This window comes from Molothrus ater, chromosome 11 (genome assembly GCF_012460135.2).
Source record: "Molothrus ater isolate BHLD 08-10-18 breed brown headed cowbird chromosome 11, BPBGC_Mater_1.1, whole genome shotgun sequence".
NCBI classification, from domain to species: Eukaryota; Metazoa; Chordata; class Aves; order Passeriformes; family Icteridae; genus Molothrus; species Molothrus ater.
In genome coordinates this window covers 14,994,600-15,021,815 of record NC_050488.2, presented here as the reverse complement: position 1 = coordinate 15,021,815, position 27,216 = coordinate 14,994,600, and the positions used below count along the sequence as shown (strand labels likewise).

Below are 27,216 nucleotides of genomic sequence, written 5' to 3'. Positions count from 1 at the left end.
TGAAAGCTGTAACACTTAAAAGCTCTGTCTTTTTTTTTTTTAGTGTTTTATTATTTCCTGCTGAGTTCCTATATTGATGTAACAACATGTTCTGTTACAGTGCATGTATTTTTATTAAACCAGAGGCTTTCTAATTTTTCTGTGCACCAGTGCAGAAGAAGGAAAAGCTGCAGAGGGCTTCAGCAGACTGGAATGGCCTCTGTATCTCCAGTTGGGCTGTGATGAATAAAGGTTGTGTGAGTTTGTAGCAGCTGAGGAGTCCCACTGATGTTGGTTCTAGCATGCCTTAAACTTAAAGCTGAAGAAGAGGCAGGTTGTGCATGTTGGCCAGCAGATTTAGAGCTCTCACTGGTTTTTATTCTTAGTAGAGTGTGGGGTAGCCTGAGAAGGGCACATTAGACACAGGTCAGAGCTGTGCTGGTGTGCAGACACTCAGCAAGAAATCAATATGCAAGATTGCCAACAAGACACGATGCAAACCGATGTAGACAGGAAGGGACTGTGTGAGACAGCCTGTTGGACAGTGGCTGGTGGTCCTGGCTCCTTGGCAAGCCACTAGCTGCCAGGAGGGGCCTTGGATTTTAGAGCATTGTGGACAAAGAAGGCTGGGAAACCTCAGTGTAGCATGGAAGGCTGCTCACTCCCTGTGCCCACCTGTGTTACTGTGGGCACAGGAGTGGGATGGATGGAGCAAACACTGCAGGGGGATGGAATGAGGTGTCAGTGGATATTCTACAACATAAAATAGCAATATGTAAGAGACAAGGGCACGTGTTGACTTAGTAAGCTCTCATATTGACTAGTGTTTAAAGAGCTCTCTTTTTAGAAAAGAAGTCCCACTTTCATTTTCTCAATGGATTCTCTTTGAATTTCTCGGTTTCTGTGATCCACACCTGGGTTGATTTTTACTATGAAGGGTGGTGAGGTACTGGGAGCAGGTCCCCAGGGAGAATGTGGATTCCCCACCCCTGGCAGTGTTCAAAGCTAGATTGATAAAGCCTTGATCATCCTGGTCTAGTGGGAAGTGTCCATGCCCATGGAAGGCACCGTTGGGACTAGGTGATCTTTAAGGTCTATTCCAACCCCTCAAGATTTTATTACTCTAATATTGTCATCAGTTGGGCTTTCAATGAGCTTACCACAACTCTCTTGTAAACTCAGAAGCAGCAGAAGCAAAGGTAGAAAGAGATTTTGTGCCATAGCTCTACTTTTTCATTCCTTCTGCTTGAGGGAAGTTTGGATTTTCTCCACCTTTCACCCTTGGCACTCTTCCATGTTGTTTTTAATTTCAAAGCAACATGGTGCTTTTTGCTCAGCTGAAAGAATTGGCACATAGTTCTTTTGTGCAACTGAGACAATAAACTGCTGTATTAATCACTTCACACAAGGTAATAAACAATAGCAGAACTGTTGCTTTTCCTTCTCAGGTTTCTACTAAAATAATCCAACTTCCTGAAGGCCTTAGAAGTAGGATTATAAAACTGGATTTAAGTCTCTGTCTTTCCTAGTGTCTTCTGCCTAACCTTGCAGCATGTGAGATACCAAAAATCTAATTGGCAGCGTAATTACCAAAATGTGTTCTTATTTGGAAGCAGGATTGTAGACAAACTTTGTGTGTCATGTACCTGGTAAAGTCTCGTTTAGCTGTGGGGAAAAGAACAGTCCCTGGCATCCTGAGCCAAATGGCTTTCTGTGAGATGTTGCTAGGTGCAAGCTGCCTTTCTTCTCTGGCAGGATTACAAGGAAAAATGAGCTAGGATTGCCCTTTGGGGATGGTTATTGATAGGATGTGAGAAGCCCTCCAAAATTCCTCTTCTCAAGATTGCTTACTTTGCTAGCAGTACAAAGCATCGAGCACACACCGCAGCAGATAAAGGGAATTTGGAAATCACAGGCCCAGACCAGTTTTTCACAGCCGTGGGTTTTGATCTTTTGAGGTTGACACTGTTTTACTGTCCCAGCCCACTGTTGTAAACACCATTCTGGGAAGGCACAGCAGGAACAAGGATTTCAGACACCACACAAAGGTTGCAGGCTGGTGGCTTCCCCAGTGTGCCCAGGGAAGGTGATGTTGTTCTCTTCTTCTTTTTCTTCTGAGGGGTGGGAGACCCATGTAAAGCCTTTGTCAAGAAGATGTTACAATTAGAAAGTGAGCTGCAGAAAGTGAGAGTGTGAATGCCTTTAGCACAATGCATAGGCAAGGAGAAATGAGTTTTCCTCCTTTATTTCACCATATTTAATTGCACAGTTGGTCTAAGGGGGAGTTTGCAGTGGGGTGCTGCAGCACAGCTGGGCTCTGGTCAGTGCTAAGTGCTGGTAGCTGGATTTTGAAAATCTCAGAAAGACTTGCATTTTGTTGCTTACTTTAATTTTTGAACATAACAAGAGTTGCTTGCTGGGATTTAAATACACTTAAAACAAATGCCAGAACAGAGCAATTTTTCAGGTTAACAGCTAGCAATGTTAGTGGCAATATTTCTGTTCAGGGCAAGCAAGGCACAAAGCAGGAGTGCCTGAAAAGCAGAAAACCACAGCATTTACAGTGGAGAAGGCTGTAGCTTTTCCCTACTGGGACATGGTGCCCATCAACTCAACAGCTGTTCTGCTCTGCAAGGACACTGCCAAGGTTATTTGTGTCTACAAATTGAGTGTCTTGCTGATCATCTTTTGTGAAGTATTTAATTTCTAGGTGAAGGAAGGAGGAGTGAATAAATTGCTTTATCCCCTGTCAGAGCTCTTCTTTATGAAGTGCAGTCATTTTACTCCCAGTTTGGGATTGGCTTCCATATTTTTTAATTACAAAATTAAAATATTCTAATGATTAAACTCTACTCAGGAGCAATAGCAATCTCAAATGTTTAACGAAAAAAAAAAAGAATAAGAAAGAAAAAAGCCCATATACTAAGTTTCAATGTGGGTCATGTACACATGAAGTCTATTACAATATGTTAAAAAACAAGGTCACTTCAGTATTTCAATATTTCAAGGTGTTTCTGCAGAATTTCTGTGGCCTGATGTGCAACTGCAAATTCCCAGATGCACCAGTGTTGCTACCGTGAGGGAGAGAAAATGCCAGAGCTTCATGGAAAACTGTGAAATTCTTAAGGACTGGCTATCCAGAGCAGAATGGGCTTTGGGGAGATTTGATTCTAGCAGAAGCCTGTGTGATACTTATCTCAGTGAATTGGGCAGACAGAATTGTAACAGGATCAAGAAGTGATCCTGAGCTGATTCTCAAGTGCTTTGGGTGTTTCTTCACTGTCAAAATTTACTCTTTTTTTCAATGTCAAACCGTGATTTTCATTTTCTTGAATATCACTCAAAATGCATGAGCTGTGAGCATAGAGTTGGCTTCCTACACAGTGAGAATTACATATGCTTATGTGATTTTTTTCCATTAAAAACAATGGTGGGAAGATTCAAAATTCAGAATTCATAAGAGACAGCTTAATAAACACAGATGCAACCCAGAGGAGAAGATTTTCCTTCCAAATTGTATCAGTAGGAATTTTTAAAATAAAACTTGACCTACATTAGCAGTCCCACCTAAAATAGCACACCTTGCAGGTGATTTTCATGTGGTTTTATTTCCTAGCAGATTAGTGTGCTGATGGCAGAATTTCTTCTTTAATAATGCAACAGAAGTGTAAGGAAGCAAAGGCAGAGCCAGAGACTCGTGATTGATTCAGGTGTTGGAAGAAACCTGGAGATTGGAAGAGATGGCAGAAGGTGCTTCTGTCTAAGGTGGAGAGGGATCTGTCCTGTGGCAATTCATGGATGTGTGACTGGGGAGAGGGAGGTGATGGAGAATGTACCAGTGAATCTGAAATAAAAAACCTGTTCAAGTTTGAAAGCGTGTCCAGAGACAGGAGCAGAGATGGAAGAGGGAGAGGAGGGTAGATGCACAGTCTCAGGTACAAGATGAAGAAGCTGAGTCTGTCAGGTGAAATACAGAGGGATTTACAGTGATAAGGAGGGATTGACACCAAAATTCAGGGCCACTGGGACAGCCAGGCTGGTGACACTGGGCTGGTGATGCTGAGTGGGTTATGCTCTGAGGCAGCACTCATCTCACCTGACTGCAAACATCTGCATCTGAGCTGATGCTCCAGAAGGCCTTTGAGGGCAGTGCAGGTAGATTGGTGCTCTGGGGCTCACCATGAGGTGGCTGCTGGCCTGAGCAGTGCCCTGGTTTGACTGGGTGTGCCTGGTGGCTCAGAGCACAGGGAGCCTGGAGCACTGGCTCAGCCTGAGGTGTCTGCCCTGCCAAGGAAAGCTGGGTGACATCAATGCCACCCCAGGACACGACCCAAGCTCCACTGCAGCTAATGATAGGTGAGCATTAGGGGACCTGACCTTTGTCAGCAGCAGCAGAGGAGAGATTGCAGTGGCAGCAGAGCAACAGAAGAGGTTTCCAGCAGAGCTGGGATGAGTGGCTGCTCTGAAAGCTCAGTCCTTTGGTTTGGTTTGGTTGGGTGCCCACTGAGTGCTAATAAGGTGCCTTGTGTTGCATTAGTTCATGAGGTGGTGTCAAAGGCTACAGAAGATCTTGTTAGTAGCTGCAGGAGGATTATGATATATTCTGACTTTGTGTTCCCTTCTCCCACAGGAAAACAGTAATTTAGCACTTTTCTCATGGGAACCAAACACTGGAATAAACTCTGGGGTCATGAAATCCAGTGACCCTGTTCCCTCAGGCAAACACATAATATCATCCCTTTCATAAACTGATCAAATATTTGATCTCACAGAAACCCAGCAAACTGCAGGTTATGCTGACAAAAATAAAACAAGCTTTTGTAGGGGAGAAAGAGACCTTGCTCTGTGCCTTTCCCTAGCTCTTTTGTTTCTTGTTTTAGGCACTGTGGTGTCAGTACTCAGGGCTTTAGTAAGGCTGTAAATATAGATTTTTAAGAGAGGATTTGGATTTGTTTAGTATTTGAACATCTTTGTGCTGTCCGCGGTAATTCTCACCTATCTCCTTGTGGCTTTGAAATGGCAGTTGTGTTTATAAATGGCTTTAAGATAATTGATGAAAGGGGTCATTTGCATGGAGAACAAAGTAGTGCTGAAACTTCCCAGCGACCTATCCACACCTTTTGGTGCATGGGGAAATGTAACTTGAAAAGGGGAAAAGGTTTTTTGTTGGTTTTTTTCCCCTCCACTTGTCTTTGTTCCTGCCCATGGAGGATGCCCAGGAAGCACAACTGCTCTGTTCCCAAGATAGAATTTATTCAAATAAATTCCCACAATTCCATCTTGGGAATAGAGCACAACTGCTCTGTTCCCAAGATGGAATTTCTTTATTTTAAAGAAGTAATCAGTTGGTCAAAAAGATAAATAACCTGCATCAGCTTAAGTAAGTGGAATAAGGTCGCAGAATTGATATTCCCCATTATTATAAATGACCTTCTCTTATCACCCTGGAGAGGCAGCTAGCTGGCTTGCAGGAAGGTTGGGGTGCAGATCCATAGGTAATAGAGCTGGAAGGTTAAAAACAGACCTAAACTGATAAATAAGTGTAAATATCTACTGAAGGTTTAGAGCTACACACGTACCTTTCTACGTGGGTTTTTGGGTTGGTTGGTTGGTGGCTTTATTTATTTTTGATTATAGAAGAATTAAGCAGTTGCTCACAAAATAATGAAGAGAAGAACTCATCAACTGCCCACAGAGAAATTGAATGAAGTCCTCTATCAGTTTTATTTATTTATTTGAGGTTAGTTACCGTAAATAACCTTTGTAAAGTATTCCAAAAAAAAAAAAAAAGGAAAAAAAAAAAAAGAAAAAAGAAACTGGGAAAAAGCTCTTGGACTGGGAAGCCACCAAACTTTCCCAGCACCAGCATTGGCAGGAGGTGTGGGGCCGAGAGCTGGTGCTGAGAAGCGCTGGGTGTTCCGGAGGGCAGGATGAGGATGAGGATGAGGATGAGGATGCAGATGAGGATGAGGATGCGATGCGATGGGCGGGGGCGGCAGCAGCCGTGCTTGGCGCTCCCAGCTCCGCATGCCCCGAGTGCTCTCTGCTGTGGGGCTGCCCCTTTTCTAGGGGCCTTTTCTAGGCAGAAACCCTCCCACACCGCAGGTCCTCGCTGCCCACTCGTGCAGGTTTTTCTCGCCTTCCCTTCTCCGCTCGGCATCGCTCGGTGCAGGCAGCCCCCGGTGACAGGAGCCGCTGATGGATGTCACGGCTGGGAGCAAACAGCTGCTGATTTGATTATCACTGTTTCATCTCCTAACCTTTGGGAGCGTTATGGGAATACTCATTCACCTTGTCACGCTTTAATGGCATTCGCTGCGGTGCTTCGGCAGGAACAATGGAGGAGTGGTGTTGTACGGAGGTAGTTTAGAAATTCCTGTTCCTGTTCTTTGTGTTTATTTACAGATACAGGGAGAGAAGAGAAGATCTTGCTGTATGGGGGAATGGAAAATTCATCTGTTTGACTGGGAGCAGTTACAGACATAGATGTGCAATATGTTAATAAAGTAATTGTGCTATGTTGCTATAAAGAGGACGGCTTCATTATAAAATTCTTGGTTTAATACTGTCATTACAGCAGATGTATAGCATATGAACTAATTTGCATGCAGATAAGGAGGCTCTGACAGCTTGGTAGCATAATTACTGCATAGCATACAGCTCACTGGTGCTGGGAGCTGAAGCTCTTACTGGAGGGGTGCTCATGGGACTAATTACATTGGCTTTGTTAAATTTAAAGTAGTGTATAGCCAGGAAAGAGACCCTTCTCCTGTGCTCCATGGTGTTGTGCACAGTAAGTTACAGAAGCCTTGAACTGCTGCAGCCATTTTAAGCCATGCAAATGTCTGGATCTCAGCAATTCCCAGCGTAGTGGAGTCATCGACTGGCATTTAACCAGGGTGCCTGTATCAACTTTGAAAACTCTGCTATTTCTGTATATTAAAACTCCAGTTAGGTCCTTTGGATAAGGAAGAAAACTATAGCTGCAGTGACTTTGTTTTGTTCAGGGTCTGATGGAAGTGGATGCTGAATGGGTGAACTCAGGCTGGTGAATGGATTCTCCCCCCTCTGCTGGCTGCACCTATTGCCTTGCTTCATCACATCCGTGTCTTTGTGATTTGTCTCCACTTAATTTCAAACATATTTCTGCTTCCTTTTTTTTTTTTGTCTTTGCTTTGACTGTGTCTGCAGTTTTTAAAGATCTTATTGAGGTTCCTTTATGGATTTCAAAATGTTTAATTCATTACTAAGTCATTATAAACTGAAGGCATTTTATTTTCCCGGGGAAATCGAGACAGTGCCACAGGAGATTATTTCCCCCCCTGCTACTGTCAGATTAGCTTGCAGAGAAGGGAGGAATTTGTGAATGCACAGTTGACTCTGATTATGTAAGCTGGAAACTGGCGAACAGTATGGATTTATTTCAATTCCACTTAGTTTAAAAAGAAATACATATTAAATTGTGAGTGCCTTGGGGCATCAGACAAATGAGAAGCCAAGCAGAAAGTGTGTCTTCCTCCCTGACCTCTCCTGCAGAGCAGTGGCTGATGCCAGGAGCTGCAGGTTGTGCTGGAGGAGTGGGATGGGTTTGGGGAGGATGGGATGGAGACAGGGGCTGGTTTATAGCCAGGACCAGGCTCTCTGCCCTCAGAGAGAGGAGAGGCTGCTGCTGTGTGTGGGGCACTGCAGGATCTCGCTGGGATCAGCAATGGAAGCACCTTGTCCCTGCCCTGGCAGCGCAGCTCTGGGTGATGCTCAGGCAGGTGCTGTCCCATCCTGCTTCCATCAGTTCCCAGCAGGTTTTACCCATGAACCCATCAGAGCCTGGCTCCCGTGCCAGGAGAGCCCTTCTCCCAGATCCTTACCTGCTGCCAGGATGGAGCTGCATGTGGAGCCATGCTCCTAAAAATCCTCAGCATCAAGGCACCACAGTGACACTCAGCAGCTCTGTCCCATGCCATGGGTAAGGACATGGTGCTCCATTGCCTCCATACATTCCCTCTCTCCCAGAAAATGTTGCAACTCCCACTCTATCTGTCTCCATAATACCCCATGCTAAACAAATATCAACTTACACTTTTTTTCTTTTGTGCTAAATATTTGCCCAGGTATTTAATTTTGCAAAATTTGAGCTCATCCTTATATGATCTGCTTGCATTTTGTTAATCTGAGAACATTAATAGCCTGCTGGCATTACTGCTAATTTGGAGTTCCAGCTGTGGAGTGAAAATAGTAACAAATTTTTGGAATGGTTTGTTAATCTTATCAATGTTCATTATGTATTTATTAATAGTAATTAGAGCCAGTCATAGTGGTGCATTTGGAATTTTTTTATCAATTAAACAAGCATTTGTTGAGAGGATGATCATTTAATAGGAAATTCAGTGTAAATATGTAAAAAATTAAATATGGTAGGAGAAACAGTACAGGAAAACACTGAACTGAATTAAGAGTTTTCACCAAAATTCTTGTCTTGTTTGATCCTCCCCACCATCTCCCAAAGCAAAGTTAATAAAGATGGAAGAAGGGAAAGATCTTATACCTCTTTTTAAGAAAAATTACTCATTGAAACAGTCCTAATTGGGCTTTTTTCCATATGTCAGAGATTTCAAGGCAATTTTTTGCAGGTTATTCAGTTTTAATATGCACATGCATGTTGAGATATTTTTCTATTTTTTTTTCCTTCATTTTTGGTGGTGAACTTGAGTTATTTCAAAGGGGTTTGGTTTTTCAAACGCCAGAAACTAACAAACAGAGGTCTTTTGAAAATCAGGGCTCTGTGCTCTCCTGACAGGGTCTCAATCATGCAATCAAACCTTTCCCAGCCATTGGTGTTTCTCACTCCTCCAGATGAATGTCACAATGTCCCTCCAGGACAAGTCCTGAGTGAGTCCTTTAGGTCTCTTGCAATCATATGAACAACAAAAAGAGTAAGAGCATCTCTGAGGAGTCATGATTGGACTCTGTTGTTGTTTCCTGACCGACTCTGCTCCTCTGTTGATGCTCTTTAGGCCTGCTGTTGCCACTCAGGAAACAGATTATCCAGCACTTCCCCATCTTCCAGCCCAATCAGAGATTTCTCCTGAATCAGCAGGGCTTATTATCTCCAACTGTACATAATTATGGTAGAGAGGTTGCACCACCATAACTGAATAATGTCAGCATTTCTATTACAGCACCATACTTTTAGTGTCCTGAAATGGGGATATAAAATCTCAATTTAGCTTTATAGTCCTTCCGGTGGTGAGAGATAAGTGTGTGCAATCAGCCTTTAAGCAGTTAAAGAAACCCATAAAAAATTCCTCTTTGGGATGTCAGTTGTGTAAAAGCTTGTTACAAACTGGGGTTTAATGCATTTTGCAAAACTATTAAGCACCTGAAGGTAGCAGGCAGCCATGAAAGTATCAATAATGCACAAGCACACAATGTTGCAGGTTGCTGCAACAATAGAAAAAAAATAAAATATGTGGGCTCCAGTTTTAGCAAGTCTGCCAAAATGTTGTGAATGTTTAAGGGTGAGGAATGACTCCTGCAGAGCTGTTCTACTCCAGGAGACATTTGAGTATACATATTTAACAGTCTATTAGTAGAGTTGTATAAAAACCTTTAATATATATTTAATCCTTTATGAAAATGGTACTTGACATGTGAGAGGTCAGCTTTTTGCAGTTGTTTTTCTTTAAGTTTTTTGTGGTTTAGGAACCGTTTTTGAACCCTTTTTCTCACTGCAGTCTGCTCTCCCTCCTGTTACCCCTTGCCCTGTTTGCAACATCATGAATTAAAGCCAGGAGGTTGGCATTAACCAAGGGCTTCTGCAGAATGAACCAGCCTGATTTCCTTAAAACATTCCACATGATCTTTTTCAAACAGGAGAAGAGGGTGAGAGTTCATCCCTGTTTAAGAACTTGGATAGAAGTTCTGCCTCATGCTCTGCTGCTTATCATATTCATGCCAGCAGAGACCAGGGATGATTGCAGTGCTCTCTCTGAGTTCTGACACACTCCTAATTATAGCATACACTGCTGTAAACTCCAGAGGTGATAATGAAGCCCAGACCCATGTGTCAGCAGAGCTTTGAAAGGGTAATGCATTCCTGTTCTGCTCTACTGGTCCTTATTTGTATGTTTGCAGGCACCCAGACTCCAGCAATGATGTCTTGCTTGTTTTCACTGAGCCAAGAGGTGAAACAAGCAGAGCAGTGGAGATGTGTAATTTTATCAAGGTAATTGAGTATTAACTATTTGCATGTCCTTTGAGAGATGCACAAGGAGAGGGGCAAGGGCAGGAAGATTTTCATACAAGGCTTGGTATAAACTTGTTGCCTCGAGAGTGGTGACAGGTCTTTAGCGCTTTGCTGTCTGATGACAAACTCTTTCCACTCCTGAGCATGGGGTGTAGGAAATGACTGACCCCTGCAAACCAGGCTCACTTCTGCTGCACAAATCAGCACTGACAAAGTCAGGATGTGCACACAGTAAGGGAGGGACTGCGCTGAAGATGAGTTAGAAAATTGCCCTTGGAAGGTCTTGGTGAGTGATGAAAACTTTTTGTTCTTTTTATTTTGTGATGAGCATAACTCTTCTGCTCTCTTACACTTTCTTAATTAAGGTGTGAACCCATTATGCAAACCTTTACATATTCTGCTCTTTAATCTTAGCATGTGAACCAAGCTAGCTCTCAGAGAGGGAGGTAACCAGCTTTGCCCTTCCTTCAGGTTCTCCAAGCAGGAAAAAAAATTAACCTTCCAGGCTTCAACAGCTAGGAACACCTTCATGTCTGGATGACCTGACAAATGAGTCCTACTTCTTACCTGCAGATGAATCAGTGCAGTCTGTGTGACAGATTTGGCCTTCCATTTCCTTTGCTGGTGACAAGAAGTTTATCTTGAAGCAGATCATGAGGGTGCAGCAACTGGTGTCTTCTGTAGCCATCACTACTTAGAAAAAAGGAGATAGAAGTGGCCTTATGGTCCAGTGTGGGAAGGGTGTCCCTATCTGAACTTTTCGTGCATCTTTGGTGAGAAAGTTGGGGCTTTATTCCAAGGTCCCAGCTACTCATTTGAAGGATAGAGTCACTTGACTCTTGTGGATGTGCTACCTGTGGGCCAAGGGTACCAGAAACACCTGTAATGATGCAGTTTCAGTCTCCAGGAGAAACAGAGGTTGTCCCCTGCCTTTGCTGTGGGGTAGAAGCAGCTGAGGAAGAGAGAAATCTAATTTAGCAGAGGTTTAAGAGCTAACATGCTCCAAAAATTGTTTTATGTGTTGCGGGCAAATCTGACATAAGTGAAATTATGCAAAAAACAGGCATTTTTTTCTTCTGATCTCACCTATTTTTGTCCAAGAGAGGGACTGAAACCCTGGTTGTGAGAGAGGGAGAAATTGTATGAAACTGGTATGAGAAGGGGAAGGGGGAAGGGAAAGGAAATCACCATGGTCTCATGATGTGCTAAGCCAAGGAACTGCAGTCCTGTACAAAGCTGAGAGTTGCAGAACATGAGCCTTTTGGTTCATCCATCTCTTTCTAAGTACATTCTTCCAGTTGTGTGTTACCAGCTTTCATTTGCCTGGACCACGAGCATCATCCTCAGCTGTCTGCAAGGTTGTACAGAATATAATTCAAAATCAGCTGGTGTTGTTTAAATCCAAGTGCAGCCTGCTGAGAGCTGCCAGGCTGTGCTGCCCCCAGGGCTGTGCCATGCACATGCTTGGTCACTCTCCTCTACCTCCAGTGGGACTGGGAGGAAAAGAGGAAAAAGTAAAACTCATGGGTTGAGATAAGAAAAAATTAATAATTGAAACAATTTATTTCAATAAATAGAATAATAATAACACTAAATATAGTAATAATAACAACACTAATCTTAATGAAAATGAGAGCAAAAGAGGAAGGAATAAAATGCTCCACCCAAAACAGACAAACCATGCACAATGCAATTGCTGACCACCTGCTGACCAAGGCTCAGCCCCCCAAACAGTGATCAGCTCCTCTTGACCAACTCCCCCAGTTTCTGTACTCAGCACGGTGCTCCATGGTATGGAACATCCCTTTGGCAGCAGCCGCAGGTGGGGATGTGCGAGCGGCTCGGGGAGGGCAGCTTGGAGGTGAGCAGGGGGTGGGAGCCGGCCCCGCTTACCTGGGTGGGAACGCAAACTTTTAAACCTTTAATCTGCCAGGCGGGGTTATGTAAGGCTGCCTGTGGAGGTGTGGGGCTCACCGGGCTGCGGCTGCCCCAGGCTGGAGGTGAGCGGGGTCCCGGGATGCGGAGCGGGGGCTGCGGGCTAAAACCCGAGTTACAGCGCAGGGGATTGACTGTTCCTGTGAATAAAGGGCTCTGTGAGCCCCCGGGACTGTGCCCTGGGAATGCTGGGGTGGAACAGGGAGGAAAGCTGGTCTGGGCAGGAGTGGGGACGGTCAGCGGGGTCCCCATTGGTCACCGGAGCTTCTGTCGTGAAGGGCTCGTCCTTACGGATCATCTGTAATTATAACAAACATATTGATTATAGAGTTATAAATGACAATATCTAACAGTTCTATATAGAACGATTGTATAGCAATATATATAGATATAAAATTTATGTATTCCAATTATTAAATACAATCCTGGTGTGTGCAGAGCCGGGCTGGGTGGAACAGTGCTGCCCCGGCAGTGAGTCCCTACCCTGCACCCTCCTCCATCCCTTCTCCATCATCATTCCTCTCCCAGCCCTGCTGGGCTTCCAGGGTCTTGGGGGAAGAGTTTGGGTCTGGACAATGCTCTCAGGTGCACAATGGGGTTGTTGGGGTGTCCTGTGCAGGGCCAGGAGTTGGACTCGATGATCCCTCCCAACTCAGGATATTCTGTGATTGAGTGTGTGGCTCTGTCCTGTGCTGCAAAGTGTTGATCACAGGTGTGTAAAGGTCCTTGGCTGGATTTGAAGCTGAGTGCTGCTCATAATCCAGACGCATGATCTCTTGCCCTTGGTAAGATGCAGCACCTGCCCTAACAAATCCGTAAATACTTGGCTGCTGAGCTCTGTCCTTGAGTGACTGCAGCGTAGATGTGCACTTTGTAAAAACTCATTTGAAAGAGACCTGCTCTAAACAGATGAATGAGTTGGCTTGGATACCTTTGAAAAGAAAAATCCTCCTCTACCAGCACACGTTACAACTCTGACATAATTTACAACAGCATGGTCCTCTTGAAAATTCTGCTACATTATTACAGTGTTGCCAGCACCTGTGATTTTCAAACTTTAGAGGAGACCTTGAAGGAGGTAATTTAATCCATTCCTCTACCTGAAGGCAGGAGCAGCTTTACCTAAGCATCATCTGTGACAGACATGACAGGGGGTCTTATTTTTCTGCTCTTCATGGTTTCAAAGCCACTGACCACTTGTAGCTGCTAGTGCAGAGCCAGTCCTCCTGCAAACTTGAATTTTTGATACTGAGCTCTCTCAAAATCTACCTGTAAGTGCTATAGTTTTTAACTAGACATTTAAATATTACCCTGGGAATCTGAAGTCCTTTCTGTGGGAATGGTGTATGGGAAAATAGGATGTCACTGAGTAAACAGGTGCCATCAGCAATCCACAAAGCTACTGGCCTGTGTAACACAGAGTGTACAAAATAAACTACTCACTTTCCTCTGCAATTCTGTTAGGCCTGGGAGAAAGAAAAGTGAGCACTGAATGTCTGAGAATAAGCAGCTTTATAAATCCAGTTCTATAAATTTTGTGACCATTGCTACCTGACTAGCAGGTATACCACTCTAGATTAATTAATTAATTATTATTTGTGAATTCACACATTGTGGTAAATTGTAGCCATGGTTTCCAAGGAGATGAGGCGCTAAGGGTCATGAAATAGTACCACAGATAGCCTGTGGATACTTTCAGCCCCTGAGCTTTCATTGTGTTTTCTCACGGCCACACCCTCCACGCTCCCACTGATCCTAATGGGAATCGTTTGCACAGGTGGGGAATAAACCAGGAAATCACTCACTTGTCCATTAGAGAGGCTGTATGGACAGCAAGAGTCACAGCTGCCACTGTCTGCTGTGAAGATTCCTTCTCAGTGACCCTGATCTGTGTGCCATGGATGGGAAATACCTGCTTGGGTGTGGTAGCAAGAGCCTCTCATTGATCAAAGCAAGTTTCTCGAAGTTTGACTTTTTAAAAGTGTGTAAGTTCATCGCTGTGCATTTATCTTTCAAAAAAATTCCTAATCCAAGCTGTGGCTGATCAATGGTTGCATTAATTATGCACAAAAGGGTCAATTCTACCAGCCTCATTCTCTTTGAAAGCTGCTTTACCCTGGGAGGAATTGACTTGCATTATGCAGGTTGGACAAATTCACCTCCAGTCTAAACTTCTGTAAAAGTCTCCAGGGAAGGTCAAGTTTCTGTTATTTTCAATAATAAATGAGATTTCCCATTGAGTAAAATGATCCAGGAAATCAGCTTCAGCTCTCAGAATAACAGTTTTGTGGTCTCTGATGGAGGGCTGGGAAGAAATGATAAGAGTTAGAAGAGAGATGAATGAATCCCTCCAAGCTGCAGGTTTTACAATTCTAACCTAGTAGAATTGGCTCCCAACACAAGTGTTAATAACTTTTTATTTGTTTTGAAGGTTGTCTCAGAGTTGTGATTTTCAAATACACTTGTTTACAGTCTTATCCTATCTCAAGTAAAATTTGTATAGGTGAAAGACAGCTACAACAATAAAAGAGAAGATGGTATTTGTGTGATAGACAATGATTTCTCACAGCTCACAGGAATGTCTTCCCTTCTGCATGTTGTTCTGCCAAATGTGTGTTTGGAAGCGTTAATGATTGCGTTTTCCCCTTCAACTCTGGAAGTAGCCTAATTTGGCTGAACAGTCAGAGGGGAAAAAAGAAATAATTAATGTGATTCATTCATCTAGAAAGTGTAAAGCAGAATTTAAATGGCAACAGTGGTAGAAAAAGTGCTATAGTGAATGTTTCAAACTTCAGATTTTCTGTTGAGGTATGAAGTGATCTGAAAGGAGTGAGTGGCAGTTCATCAAAAGGATGTGTGTTTTCTTCTAACGCTGTTTTATTGGCCCTTTCCAGTTATTAATCTCAGAATTGCTAAAATACATGGGATAATGGATGGTTGCTGTTCAGAGCCCTAATTTACTTTACTGCACAGTCACTGTGGGAAAGTGCTTCAGCTACTCTGGCTCTTTTGTATTGCCTGGAGAAAGAATTTTCCCCATGTGTTTTGCTCCAGAAGTCATCTGTTGTTTTTCAATGTATGCACATAAACAGCTCTTGCCATTATGCCTGAATATTGAGTCAGCAGTTCCCTGTGATGAAGCCATCACCAAGGCCTGTCACGTTTATCTGCACAGATCAGCATCCCAGAGCAGTAATGCTCTTAACTCCCCAGCATTGTGTGCTGGCCACAGAGCTGTGGGACACCAGTGACCTTCTGCTGCTTCCTTCCTAATCGGCTCTGGGCGTGGGCTGCCAGCTTGGCTGCTCTGGGCCTCCAGAACCCATCTGAAAAAAGGGCACAGTTTCATCTCCCACCTTGCTGGAGGTATTTTGAAGGCAAATGTACTGACAAATGAGACCTGCTCAATGTGTGGTGGAAGATTGGGGGTGTTTGTTTTATTTTAATTTTAAATATTTAAAATGTCTCCAATGAAATGATGTCTCATTTGTTGGACTTTGGTCACCCTCATACTGCAGTGGCAGAGGTAGCAAGGATTTCTCTCTTTTTTTTATTTTTTTTGCCTTTCTGCAACTCATCCTTTACAGGATGAGAGAATATTTATTATAAAAATGGTGCTGGGAGATGGAACTGCTGGCTCTCTCCAGCCCTGTCGCCTCCACCAGTGCCATGGGCAGCAGTAGGGAGCACCTTAAATCAGCAGTGTCCTGACTCAGAACCAAAACACATTTTTTTTTTTTTTTTTTTTCTTTTTTTTCCCACAAAACATTTATTGCCCCAAGGCTGTTACCCTGCAAAAGCTTGAGCATATGTTTAACACCAATCAGGGAAATTGGTCTTGAAGCAATTGGCATACTTGTGTGCTTTGAACTGAGCAGGTGATTTGCAGCAAGTCCCATTATCAGTTCTGTACCAGCATCTGTCTGGCAGAGTGGTTTCACCTGCATCTCTCCTCTGAAGGACTCAACACAGCTGTCAAAGGATAAATGCTTCACACTTTGAAAATAAGTGCTGGAGTTTAAATCTAAACTTTATTTTTTTAATAAGGTCTTATCTGTCATATGATACTCTTGTGCTGAAGAAAAGAGCAGTCTATCTCTGGTAATCACTCGACTGTCCTCTAAGTCAAATAACATACAGACACTTCTGAGAGAAAATCATCTCAGGGTTTTTCTGAAGCCTGGGTCTCATTGTGTGCTTCCAGGCATTCATTTTCCAGGCATGCAGTGAGAAATCAGATTTCTGGGGAAACTGTCTTCTCAACACCTCAGATCACAGCACCCTCCACCAACCATGTCTAAGCTGAGGAGGTAATTGGGGTGTTGAGGATTTCTTCCTTATCCTCCCTGTGATGCCAACACAACTGCCAGCTAAAACCTGGTGGTGTTTTTCTTTGCAGGGAATTGGAGGCAAGACAAAGAACAGCTCATTTGTTTGGGCTGCCAGACAGTTGCATGAGGATAATTATTGTGTGCTGTTTATTTATGTTGGACTCAAATCAGTGGTGGTGGGGACCTGGAGATGCTCTGGAATTACTCACCGCAGTGAAAGTTGGAGCTGCTGGTGTCACAGCTCCCTGGGGCATCTGGTGGTGTCTGGTGCCCAGGCAGCACCAGCAGGGCATTGATAAACCAGCAAATGAATTTAAAATGGAATTTAAAATTGGGGCACTCGCAGAAAATTATTTGCAAGACGTTAATAAAATGATGGTGTGTGTAACGTGATGGAGTGATTGTTTTGTGTGAACGCGGGGCTGTAAACGAGTACGCAGGGACATTTACCAGGGAGAAGGTAGAACTGGAGGTAATCAGAGGAAATGAAGCAAAGATCATTTAAGCCAAGCACTGGAGTATTTTATAGGGGTGTTGCTTGGCTTCAGAAAGGCAGAGTAAAGCACCCTGTGAGAGTGTATCCTATGAAACTCCTAGGTGATGACAGGATTTGTAGGCGAGGTTTTTATTGTTTGTGTACAACTGGAAAGGCAATAAAATCAATGGAGAAGCTTGTATACATTATCAGTAACATGGCAGTTAATTTTGGACTGCACAGATGCAGAGTTATGCACTACCTAACCAGTAGGCTTTTGCTGTACCAGGAAATGTTTTAATTAAAAGTGAAGAGAATGTATTGGAACTTGAATTTTCTTTAGTATTCTATTGCACTTAGAAAATGACAAGTTCTTTCTGTGTTAGAGCAGGTGGATGTGGAATTTGTAGCAAAGGAACTGTAAATAACAAAACATTGTAACAGTTCTTATTTCAGTGAAGTAAGAAAAGATTTTAAATGTATGCATTTGATTTTTTTACATTTTAACATTCCAGTTATCAATAGGGATGAATCTGAAACTCAAACACCAATCAGCTTTTCAATGTTGGGCATTTTTTCAGCATCTTGAGCTGTTATCTAATCAGCATCACAGAAGGTGAACCAGGAGAATGTTTTCAACCAGCTGAAGTGATAGCAATCATGAAGGACTAAAACATGCCTTGCATACAGAGCTACTGAAAAGAAATGCAGGCACTGGTAGCAGTTAAGAACAGGTAAAATTAAGGGACAGGGTCTGTAGGGAATAGTGCCTAAATGTGCATATTGCTGGGTAGATTTGCTGTCTGTTCTGGTCCTTCCCTTGAGATTTACAGCAAGTGCATCCATATGGTTACAGGAGTGCACTTTTCTGCATCCTCCTTGCTATAGCACAGGCATTTGCAATTTTTGGGCAGAATTGAATACGAAGCTGGAAAGCTGCTTAAGCAAAGGCCAGGGAAGATTTGTGAGGGAAAAAGAACCATCTGATCCAGGAGTTGATGAGTGGGCAGAGCCAAAACTTGAGGAGCCACAGGAGACTCTGACTCTCCTAGAGTGTGATGAGGTTCTCACAGTTCAAAGTCCATTAGTTTTATAGCATTTCATGGCTCTGGGCTAGGGGAGAAGGTATTCCATGGAGACAGTGTTTTCAGTGTAGGTTGTTCAGGGGAAAGACTGCTTTTAATAACTATACTGGTGTCCTGTGGATATGTGGTTGAATGGAGGTGGTGGTAGTGGTTTGTGTTAGTTGTTTGGTTGGGTTTTTTTTTGTTTTCTTGTGTTTTGTTGTTTTGGTTTTTTTTTTTAATGGAATAAAAAGCTCTCTGACTCTTTTCAGTAGACTGGATGTGGTCACTGAAACAAATTTGAGGCAGAAAACAGTATGTTTTCTATTATTCTTTCTGTGGTGGAATTTTACAGAGATTAGACTAATGAACTGATCTTCCTGCTGTTAAGTGAGGTGTTTTATTTACTTTTAACTACAAATTAGAGGTCTGTTGAAAGGGCAATTGAAGTCAAAAGAAGGAGTTTTATATCACACCCAAACAGGGATGACCCACATTGTGTTTTATCTCAGCCATACAAACAGCAAAAGGAGGTAAAAAATCTCTATTGAGGCAGCTGAGCTGTTGGACATCAAACAATCTGAAATTTAGTACTCTGGGTTTTATGTGCAGAATATCTCTTCATGGATACATGTGCACATGTGTATGCAGATGTGAAAAGCAAGCATTGTTTTTGAAGAAAAGCTGAATTGAAATACTGCAGGTGTTCAGTCTGTGCTGGAAATGCCATTTATTATGAGCTTAAAGATTGTATTTGATCTTAGGGGCATGAATGAAGCCTTGAAGTAGAATCGCAAACAGGATATATTGTTTTGTGGAATTTAAAGGTTTTATCCAGCTTTACAGAAAAGAGTCTCATTTTTTTCTTCCAATAGTGGTGTCAGCTTATGTAGTAGTGAGTGCTATTGAGGAATACACCTGGTCCAGGCTGCTGGGCTCAAAAGATTGAGATGGAGATTGAAACGCAGGTTGAGCTCTGGGTGAGAGCCCCAGACAAGAGGCTGTGAGCTGCCAACCTTTGGGATAACAAAGGACACGAAGATGGGGGATGCCAGCCAGGTGAATGGACCCTGCAGGAGCCTTCCAGTCCCAGGAATGAAAATCTCTGGCCTTGGAGTGTGACTGTCAGGGTATTCTTGTTTTGGATGAAATAGTCCCACATACTGCCCAAACAAGTTTTCATTCTTTTTTTGTAAAACTGGTCATTGTGTTCTTGTTCACGGTATTTCTGCTTCAAAACTCCACTGCATGTCTTTTCCCAAATGGGAAAATTCCTCTACAGCTTCATGGCAGCAAAAAGGATTGCTAAAGGATTGGAAAGGTATAATGTTTATAAGACCCTTAAGTTTTCTCAGGAAAACTGAGCTTGGCTGATCAGACTTCCCTGGTTTTGTGTCTGTCTGTGCTCGGCGACTTGGCAATTCACCTTGTAAGAGTTTACAGTGTACCCAGTCCCAAATGTTCTGTCTTGTCCCTTCATCTTTTCCAAAGCCCTTTTCTCCCAGCTTTTGGTCTGGAACATCAGGCAAAAGGTTTGATATCATTATATTAATATATCATTATATATTTAATATTATTTAAATGTTAAATATAAAAAATTAATATTTTAATATTAAATAAATATTTTAAATCATTATTTCTCTTATTTAGGAATAAATATTTCTATTAATAAGTTATTATTAAATTTTGAGTAGGTTGTAGGTTATAAAGATTATAAGATTGTAAGATTATAAATCTTACCTACTCTGTGGTTCTATTTCTCTACAACCTACTCAAAACTTGTACCAAGCCATGTGAAGATCTGATAGCTAATGAAATGCAGTTTTTAATACTACACTGTTTTAATCCAGCCCCTCAGCCAAACATCACAGGGAGTCAATGGCTGCTTTCTTTCTCAGCAGCTGGATGCTGCTACTGGACCAGTTCACAGCTTGGTTTAAAAATGAGTTATGAAGATCAGACTGGGCTACACCTTCTCTTTGGCAGTTTGGAGAAATCAGATAGCTCTGCAAGCAACCATGAAAAAAGCAGATATAAAGCATGATAGGTTATACCTCCTGATAAACTACTTCCTAAAATGTGAAAGTGTAAATAAGACAATGAAGTATTTGTTTAAAAGTGCTGAATGTGTGGGAGCAGCCCTCCATCCCAGGTCTCCTGTGAGTTAAGGGTGTTTTAAGCACTTCCCCAGACACACCTTTGTCCTGTTGCATTTAATACAGATGTGCACATTGTTATGGAGTAATCATCTGAATCCACTTTGTGCTTTTCCACTGCTCTGCCTCAGTGGTGAGGCTGCAGGTGACTGATGTGGAGGCACCTCAGGGGTCAGGCTGGGCTTGGGTGGAAATAGCCCAGAGTGAATGATCTACAGGATTAAAAATAACCAGCTACTCAGGATGCTCTGTAATTATCCAGTGTATGTGTTTAATTTACCACCCTCAGCTGACCTTTCCCAAGACAGACATTTCTACTGAAAGTAACTATGATAATTTTTACAAAGATGAAAGGTGGACCTTCTGAAATAAAGGTGTGGGCCATGGCTGCAAAATTATCTAAGCTTCTAAAAATGTATATGTGAGAGAAATGGAATATAAGTGCATGTATATAATTACCTTGTTAATTTACTGTCAGCTAATTTCACTTTCTGTAAGTAGCATCCACACTTAGACAAATGGCAATTTTCATTCATTTCTGTGCCAGTATTTAGAAGCAGAACATTACAGTGCAATCTCATTACTACAGCTTTATTGATTTATAAAATTACACTTTATTACACTAATCCATATATTAGAATGAATAGAACTGTGCATAGTTACAGCTAAGGTATTCTTGCCAAGGAGGTACATAGTTTGCTTTTTCATCAGCAGTTCACAATTTAAATTAGTGGATGTCATGCTGTTGGACTCCAGGAACACGGGATTAATGACAAACTCATTAGTTCATGAAGTTTAATCTTCTTGGTGGGTGTCCCACCTCGTGGGAAATAAGAGGGATTTGGCTGCAGGTGTCTGGTGAGGTAACAGCAATCACTCAAAGAAAGGGATCTAGAGCTGCTGCTATTGGGAACCCAAGAATATTTATTTTTTATGCTTTATTTGGTACCAGAATACTCTTTTCTTTGCTTAGGAGAAAGCAAATGAGTGCTCTAAGGACACATGAAGAGGCTGTGACTGCATTAGCAAGTTCCACATGGCAGGAGAAGCACTGGTGGTACTTGGGTCAGGGGGCAATGCTCTGTTGGAATATTTGGCATAGATCCTTAAACAGATCTTTTTACAATGGCTTTCCTGGGGAGTGTGGCAGGTTTTATACCCTTACTTCTTGTCGTCAGGTAATTATCAGGGGTTTTTAAAATGATATTACAGTGGGGAGTGAACATGCTGAATTGGCTGTGCCTGGCCTTGCCCTGGTGTTTCACAACACACACAGATGAGTCCGCAAAGCCCCAACACTGTAGCAAGTTATTTTTGTCCCTTTTAATCTGTTAGGCCCTGATCCTGATCTGTAGGGTTTCCTAAATCCCATTGATTTCTCCAGAATTAGGTTCCTGGAGTCCTTTGAGAGCCTGGGTTTGGCTGGTCTTGTGCTATTAACCAGAAACAAACCCACTCTCTTTACCTCAGAGCGCTCCGAGGATAAATGTGTTGAAGATTATCTGTGCTCTTATTTGGTGGCAGGGAAGGCCACTGAAATACCAAAAATAGATTTATAAAGGACAAAAACAACTTGCTGCCTGGAGGGTTTACACAATCTGAGCTGTGCTGTGTGGCTTGGCTGAATCAGTTCTCCAGGGAGGCTCGGGGCAGTCCCTGCCTCTGTGAGGGGAAGGGCAGGGAGATGAACTGGACACAGCACCTCAGAGAGAGGGAGGGCAGCCCCTGTGTGTGCTGAGGGCCAGCCTGCCAGCACCTGTGGGCATGGCTGGTACAGCCTTGTGACAAGAGGGGCTCCTCACAAGCTGCTGCTCTGGGATCCTTCTCTGGCCACTTGCTGGAAAGACAGGTGGGAGAAGGAGCTTTTCTATAAAAATCCTTTCCGTCTCCTCCGTGGAAGAAAAATTGCTGTAGACAGCAGCCATGAAATGCATTTCTTTCTGAAACAGAAACACTTCTGTCTTGGTCAGCTCTTTTCTGGGTTTAATCAGTTGTTCCTGCTGACCACAGTGACAGAAATTGGCTTTTCTTCCTGCAGTTGTGTGTGTGGCCAGGAAGAGTCAATCAGCATCAGTTCCTGTGTGTGCATCATTAACAGGGCTGGGAGTTCATTTCTAATGGCAGACACATTCTTCTTTGGGTTGAATTTCTGCTCCTCCACCAAGACACCTTGAATGCTTGTCACGTTTTTGGGGTTTACAAGGTGTCAAGTTGCTGGCTGGAGAAGGGATGGACTGAATTTAAAATCCCAGAATGGGCTGCCTGAGTTTCAAGTTTCAGGAGAAAATTGTATTTATAAGCTGAGCATGTTTGGTTTGTAACAGATTGGGCCTGTCAGAAATGCCCATATTTTATATAGTTACAACTAGGAGTGACCCCTTACCACAGGTACGTGGGGTTACAGTGTATAATGGATTGCACAACAACATCCAAATACAATTCCTTTTACTTCTGTTGGGAAAAAATAAGGTATTCTTAGTGAAAAAATAAGGTATTCTTTGAGTGACCCCAGAAGTCAGTAAGATAAGGTAGTTCTGTGTCCAGTGTCTTCTTGCAGACAGGTTACACTTTATTTTTGTGAGTGTGGATAAGGCTGTTTTTAGTACTGTGCTGCTGATAAGTTCTGCCTGGAGCTTGGCTGCTGATCAGGTTCCCTCTTGTGGAGTCAGACCAGGCTGTCTCTGTCTTTTCCTTCCTCCATTTGCTATTAGCAGATCTGTGAAGTTGGTTCTGCCTTCCAGTTATCTGGTACCATAGGTGACAGATGCAGGAGAGCCAAAGCAGGCTCTCCAAATTACCCTGTGATGAGAGGGAAGAAGGTGACCTCCAAACACAGTGGGAGGGAAAAGGGGCTGCTTTTCCTAATATGTTTCTTCTTTAGCAGCTGAAGGATTTTTCCGTGTAGGTGATGAGAGAAGTCTCTTCTTGCTGAATGAACAAAAATAACACTTTTTTAGAACTAGTTTTTTAGGACAAGGGGAAGAGCAGCACCCTGCTTTCCTCCCACCCCAGCCTTCCCAAAGCTCCCACAGCAGCACTTGGCCTTACAGCCTCCTGAGTCAGGAGCATCCCTGCACACTTCACATTAAAATCTTATTTACTGCAGTTCCACCCACTGCTGCTGACCACCAGTGGCTTGAGCCTGTATAAAATATGGTTGTAGCAACTGTTATCATTACTTTGAGTGTACAGCTTCCACATTATCTGTCATTTTAAGAGATGCTGGTCAGTGGAGATGAGGAGCAAATGGCTTGTGGTTTGATGAGATGTATTTTGGTGGCTCACCAGATTGTCACTGCCAGCCAGTGGAACTGGAGAAGGAGTTTGCAGAAATTACTGCTTTGCAAATGGGAGTTGTAGATATTCTGAACTTGAAATGGTGATTTCCAAATGACTTGCTAGGGGCTGGTTTTGGTGCTCAGTAACAGTATTACTGCCCAAGAACGTTTTTTTTTTTCTTTTTACATGGAAGCAATTGAAGTGACTGCAGCCCCATTAAGTCTTATTTTTAGATTACAATAAGCAAGACTCCGATTAGTTTAGCAGCAGGGCATCAGTGAATATTAACAGCTTAACTTGAAGGCCTGGTAGATTGATAAAGAACTAAACAGCCCCTGAGTTGTATATTAACAGTCTGGCCATGGTATAATTGAGGCTCGTGTTGGGTCGGTGTCAGCATGGTTGATAGGCAGCACAACAGCAGAAGCTATTTGTCTTTATAATGGGCACTTAAATTATTCAGCAGAGTAGCTGATAGGCATCAGTACATCTGAGCCACAGCCCAGTTATTCTAGGCATGTGTGCACAAGCTCTAATTAGTTCAGGTACAGCACTGAGCTCTCCTTGGGCAAACTCACCTGTGTCTAGAAGCAGTTTCTCAGGTGGGGTCTCCAGCCCATGAGGAGATCCCTCTCCTGTGGCCCAAGCATTAGGGATACATGAATAAACTGGGACGCAGATAGCTTGGGGGTGATAACCAAACCAACAGCTGGGCAAACCTTTCATCTGAGCCACTCATGTTAGATGTAGTTTTACTCCTCCAGCCCACAAGAGAAAGTAAAAACTGCAATGCTACCAGTAACCCTTTTTGTTTGTTTGTTTTCTTACATCTTCTGTGGTTACAGGAAATTTGAGGAATTTCTCCTTGAATGTAATGTATCTAACTTGTTGTGTATGCTGTGGGAAATGCTAGCCAGATAAGCCTGAAAGCTTATGAACCATTAAATGTGCAGAAGGAGTTGGTAGCCACTCAGTTTCCCCTCCAGTTCCTTCTTGTTGCAGCATTAGCAATTCTGAGGTAATCACACAATGGACATAGCTCAAATTATTTAGCTAAATTGGTACCTAAAGGCTATAAGATTTCATGCCACTTAATATTTCAATGCAAACAAGACAGGCAGCTAAACATATTTAAATATGATTGGCTCATCTTCTCAAGTGGAGTATCTTATATTTTGTTTGGGCTAAATACAGCTCTCATTGTGCTCAATTTATTCTGCCATTAGCAGTGGTCTGACCTGCTATTAGCTCTGATAAAAAGTAGTCATCCCCTTCGCTGAAGACCATCCTGTGGAAAGGATGTTGAAATGCGATTTAAGGGAGGAAGGAGGATAGACACACTTTGCTTTTGTACATAATTAAGCCGTGCTAGTGATGGGAGACAATTACAAAGGGAGTTGATCAGCAGAGCGCTCCAGTGGCGGCCGGCAGGCTGTGATGCTGCTGCCCTGTGCACACACGAGCTGCCAGCCTTGGAGCAGTTGTTCCGGGCTGTGAGAAGGCTCTGGCTGGAAGGTGCTGATTATTCCCAGTGTTGTGCCTGGGAAAAGTCGCGGAGTTTGTGCCTCTTGGCTTTCTTCTCTTCCCCCTTTTCTTGCCGCCCGCCCTCTCCCCCCACCCTCCTTGCGAAGCAGCCCTTCTGGCTTTGTTGTAAGTGTGGTTTGTAATCATTGTACACATCCCAGATGGTTCATGAAAACTCTTTGAAATGCCATCTGCCAGGCGTGTGTCCAGCCGGCAGCCTGTCATTCTGCTCCGAGAAGAACGGAGGCGGGTTTTCCCTTCCCCCTGCCTGCCTGCCTGGATCGCAGTCGGTAACACTTGCTCAGATGTGGAGCAGGATAACAGCCCGAGCATCTGCAAGCAATCTCTGCTCCAGACAGCAACATGGAAACTTGTTGGGTTTTTTTCCTTCGCCCAGATAAGATATCCCAGCCAGTGCAGTTTTTATTTTCCCTGGGTTTGCTGCTGAGGACCAGCTGAGGTGACAAATGTTATCTCTGTGATGCAATGTTTTCCTTTTCTGTGGTGACTTTCCTAATGCTTTCTGAGTGTGTTGCAGGCACAGCTGCGTTTTTTTTTTGACTTGAACATATTCAGGAAATTAGGAACACTGAGATGAAACAAATAGATCCATTAAAATGGCTCAGAGGAATTATGGCAGAGATATAATTGTCATGTCAAATAGGCAGCCAGCACTAGTAAACTGCTGACTGCAATTTCACCGCTATAAAAATTCAGAAGGAAGGAAAAAATGATTAATAAATATGCTCTGTGGGAAGATAGAGATAAAGAGAAGGAGAGGCTTTAAAAGATAAGGTGAAAGCAATCCTGATCTTTGTGTCTCATCAATGTGTTAGTAGTTATTGGGAAAACACAGTCCCGATCTTTGTCATTCGGCTCACATGGCTGGGGGTGACGTTCACTGATTGATGAGCAGTGCTAGAGAGTCTAATTCCCACTTCCATTGTGCTCTGGGCACGGGACAGTTACAGCACACCACTGGTCAGAGTTATTGGTGTGGCTTTTCATCCTTCCTGCTTCCCACTCCCAGCCAGGTTTAGGGGAACAGGGCAGGGGCCACCAGACACGATGCCCTGGGGAGGGTCCTCAGAGCCTCAGTGGCAATTCAGTGCTCAGGGAGGACATGTGGCACTGGGCTGTGATCATCCTGGCTGCTGGGTGCGTGCTCCATGCTCCTGGTGTGCCAAGGAGGGGCCTGAGTGAGCCTCTCTGCTTGCCTAGGGATGGAAGCACCAGCATGGGGCAGGGAGGGGCGCATGGTGCAGCTCCTGCATTCCTCTGGATCAGATCTGTGAAAGAAAGTTGTCTTCTGTTACAATCTACCCAGTAAAAACTGTTGTAGCATTACTAGAAGGATTCAGAAATACAAAAATGCAAGACTGAGTCCTTTTCAAATAGGAAAGAGTAATTCTGCTAGCAGGATACAGATATCCATCACTATTTCCATCCCCTTCCTTACTTTTTCTCCTTCCTTCACCCATTCATAAAGCTCCAAGAGGAGGAATGATGGAAAAAGCACAGGAATTTATAGACTCTTTGAAGGCTGATGGTAAATAATAAAAAAGAGAGTTTCTATTTTGAAACAAGAAATGGAGGATGTTAAAGAAAGTGGATGTCAATCAAGGAAATTAATCTAGTGATAGTCTTTCAAGGGTGTCACTCTGTCAAGACTGACCTCTTGAGCAGTCTCTCAGATGAATAGGAGATAAGCAGACTTTCCGCTTTCCTGGCACTTGAGGAAAACATTTGCCAGATGCAGGCATGGTAAATTTATGCTCTTTCAACTTCTGAGAAGTGGAATCTTCCCAATTAGTTTTCAGAAGCTCAGCTTCTTTATTCTTTCTTCTGTCCTTTTATAAAGGGTTTAAGAAATTGTATGCACTGAGAAGACACTGCCCAGGGGCCAGAAGAGTCCCTCAGAAGTGAGAAATTATGCTTTGTTAAATGCTAGGTATGGTTTCCACAGCTCTGAAGTTATTCCCAAGGCAGCAGACTGGTTTCAGCCACAGCATTCAGACACCTCCAACTCTGTAACTCTGATCTTTCTTCCAAAATTCAGTTTCCTGTACCATCTGTAAATCTGTCATTTATATTTAATCTCAGATGTAAAGAATCCAGAGTCATGGAAAATAAGGGCTGTTGAACAGAAATGGATCCTTATCAATGAAGCTGTGCTCAGTGACCTAAAATGCAGCATCCCAAGTCATCTTAGAAAAAAAAAGTCATGAAA

The 27,216-nt window shown here is 43.1% G+C and overlaps 1 protein-coding gene across 1 annotated transcript in view; it reads left to right on the top strand.

Moving 5' to 3' along the window:
* The window catches only part of MAGI1 (membrane associated guanylate kinase, WW and PDZ domain containing 1), a 334,826-nt gene that overhangs the window by 221,566 nt on the left and 86,044 nt on the right, over positions 1–27,216 (top strand).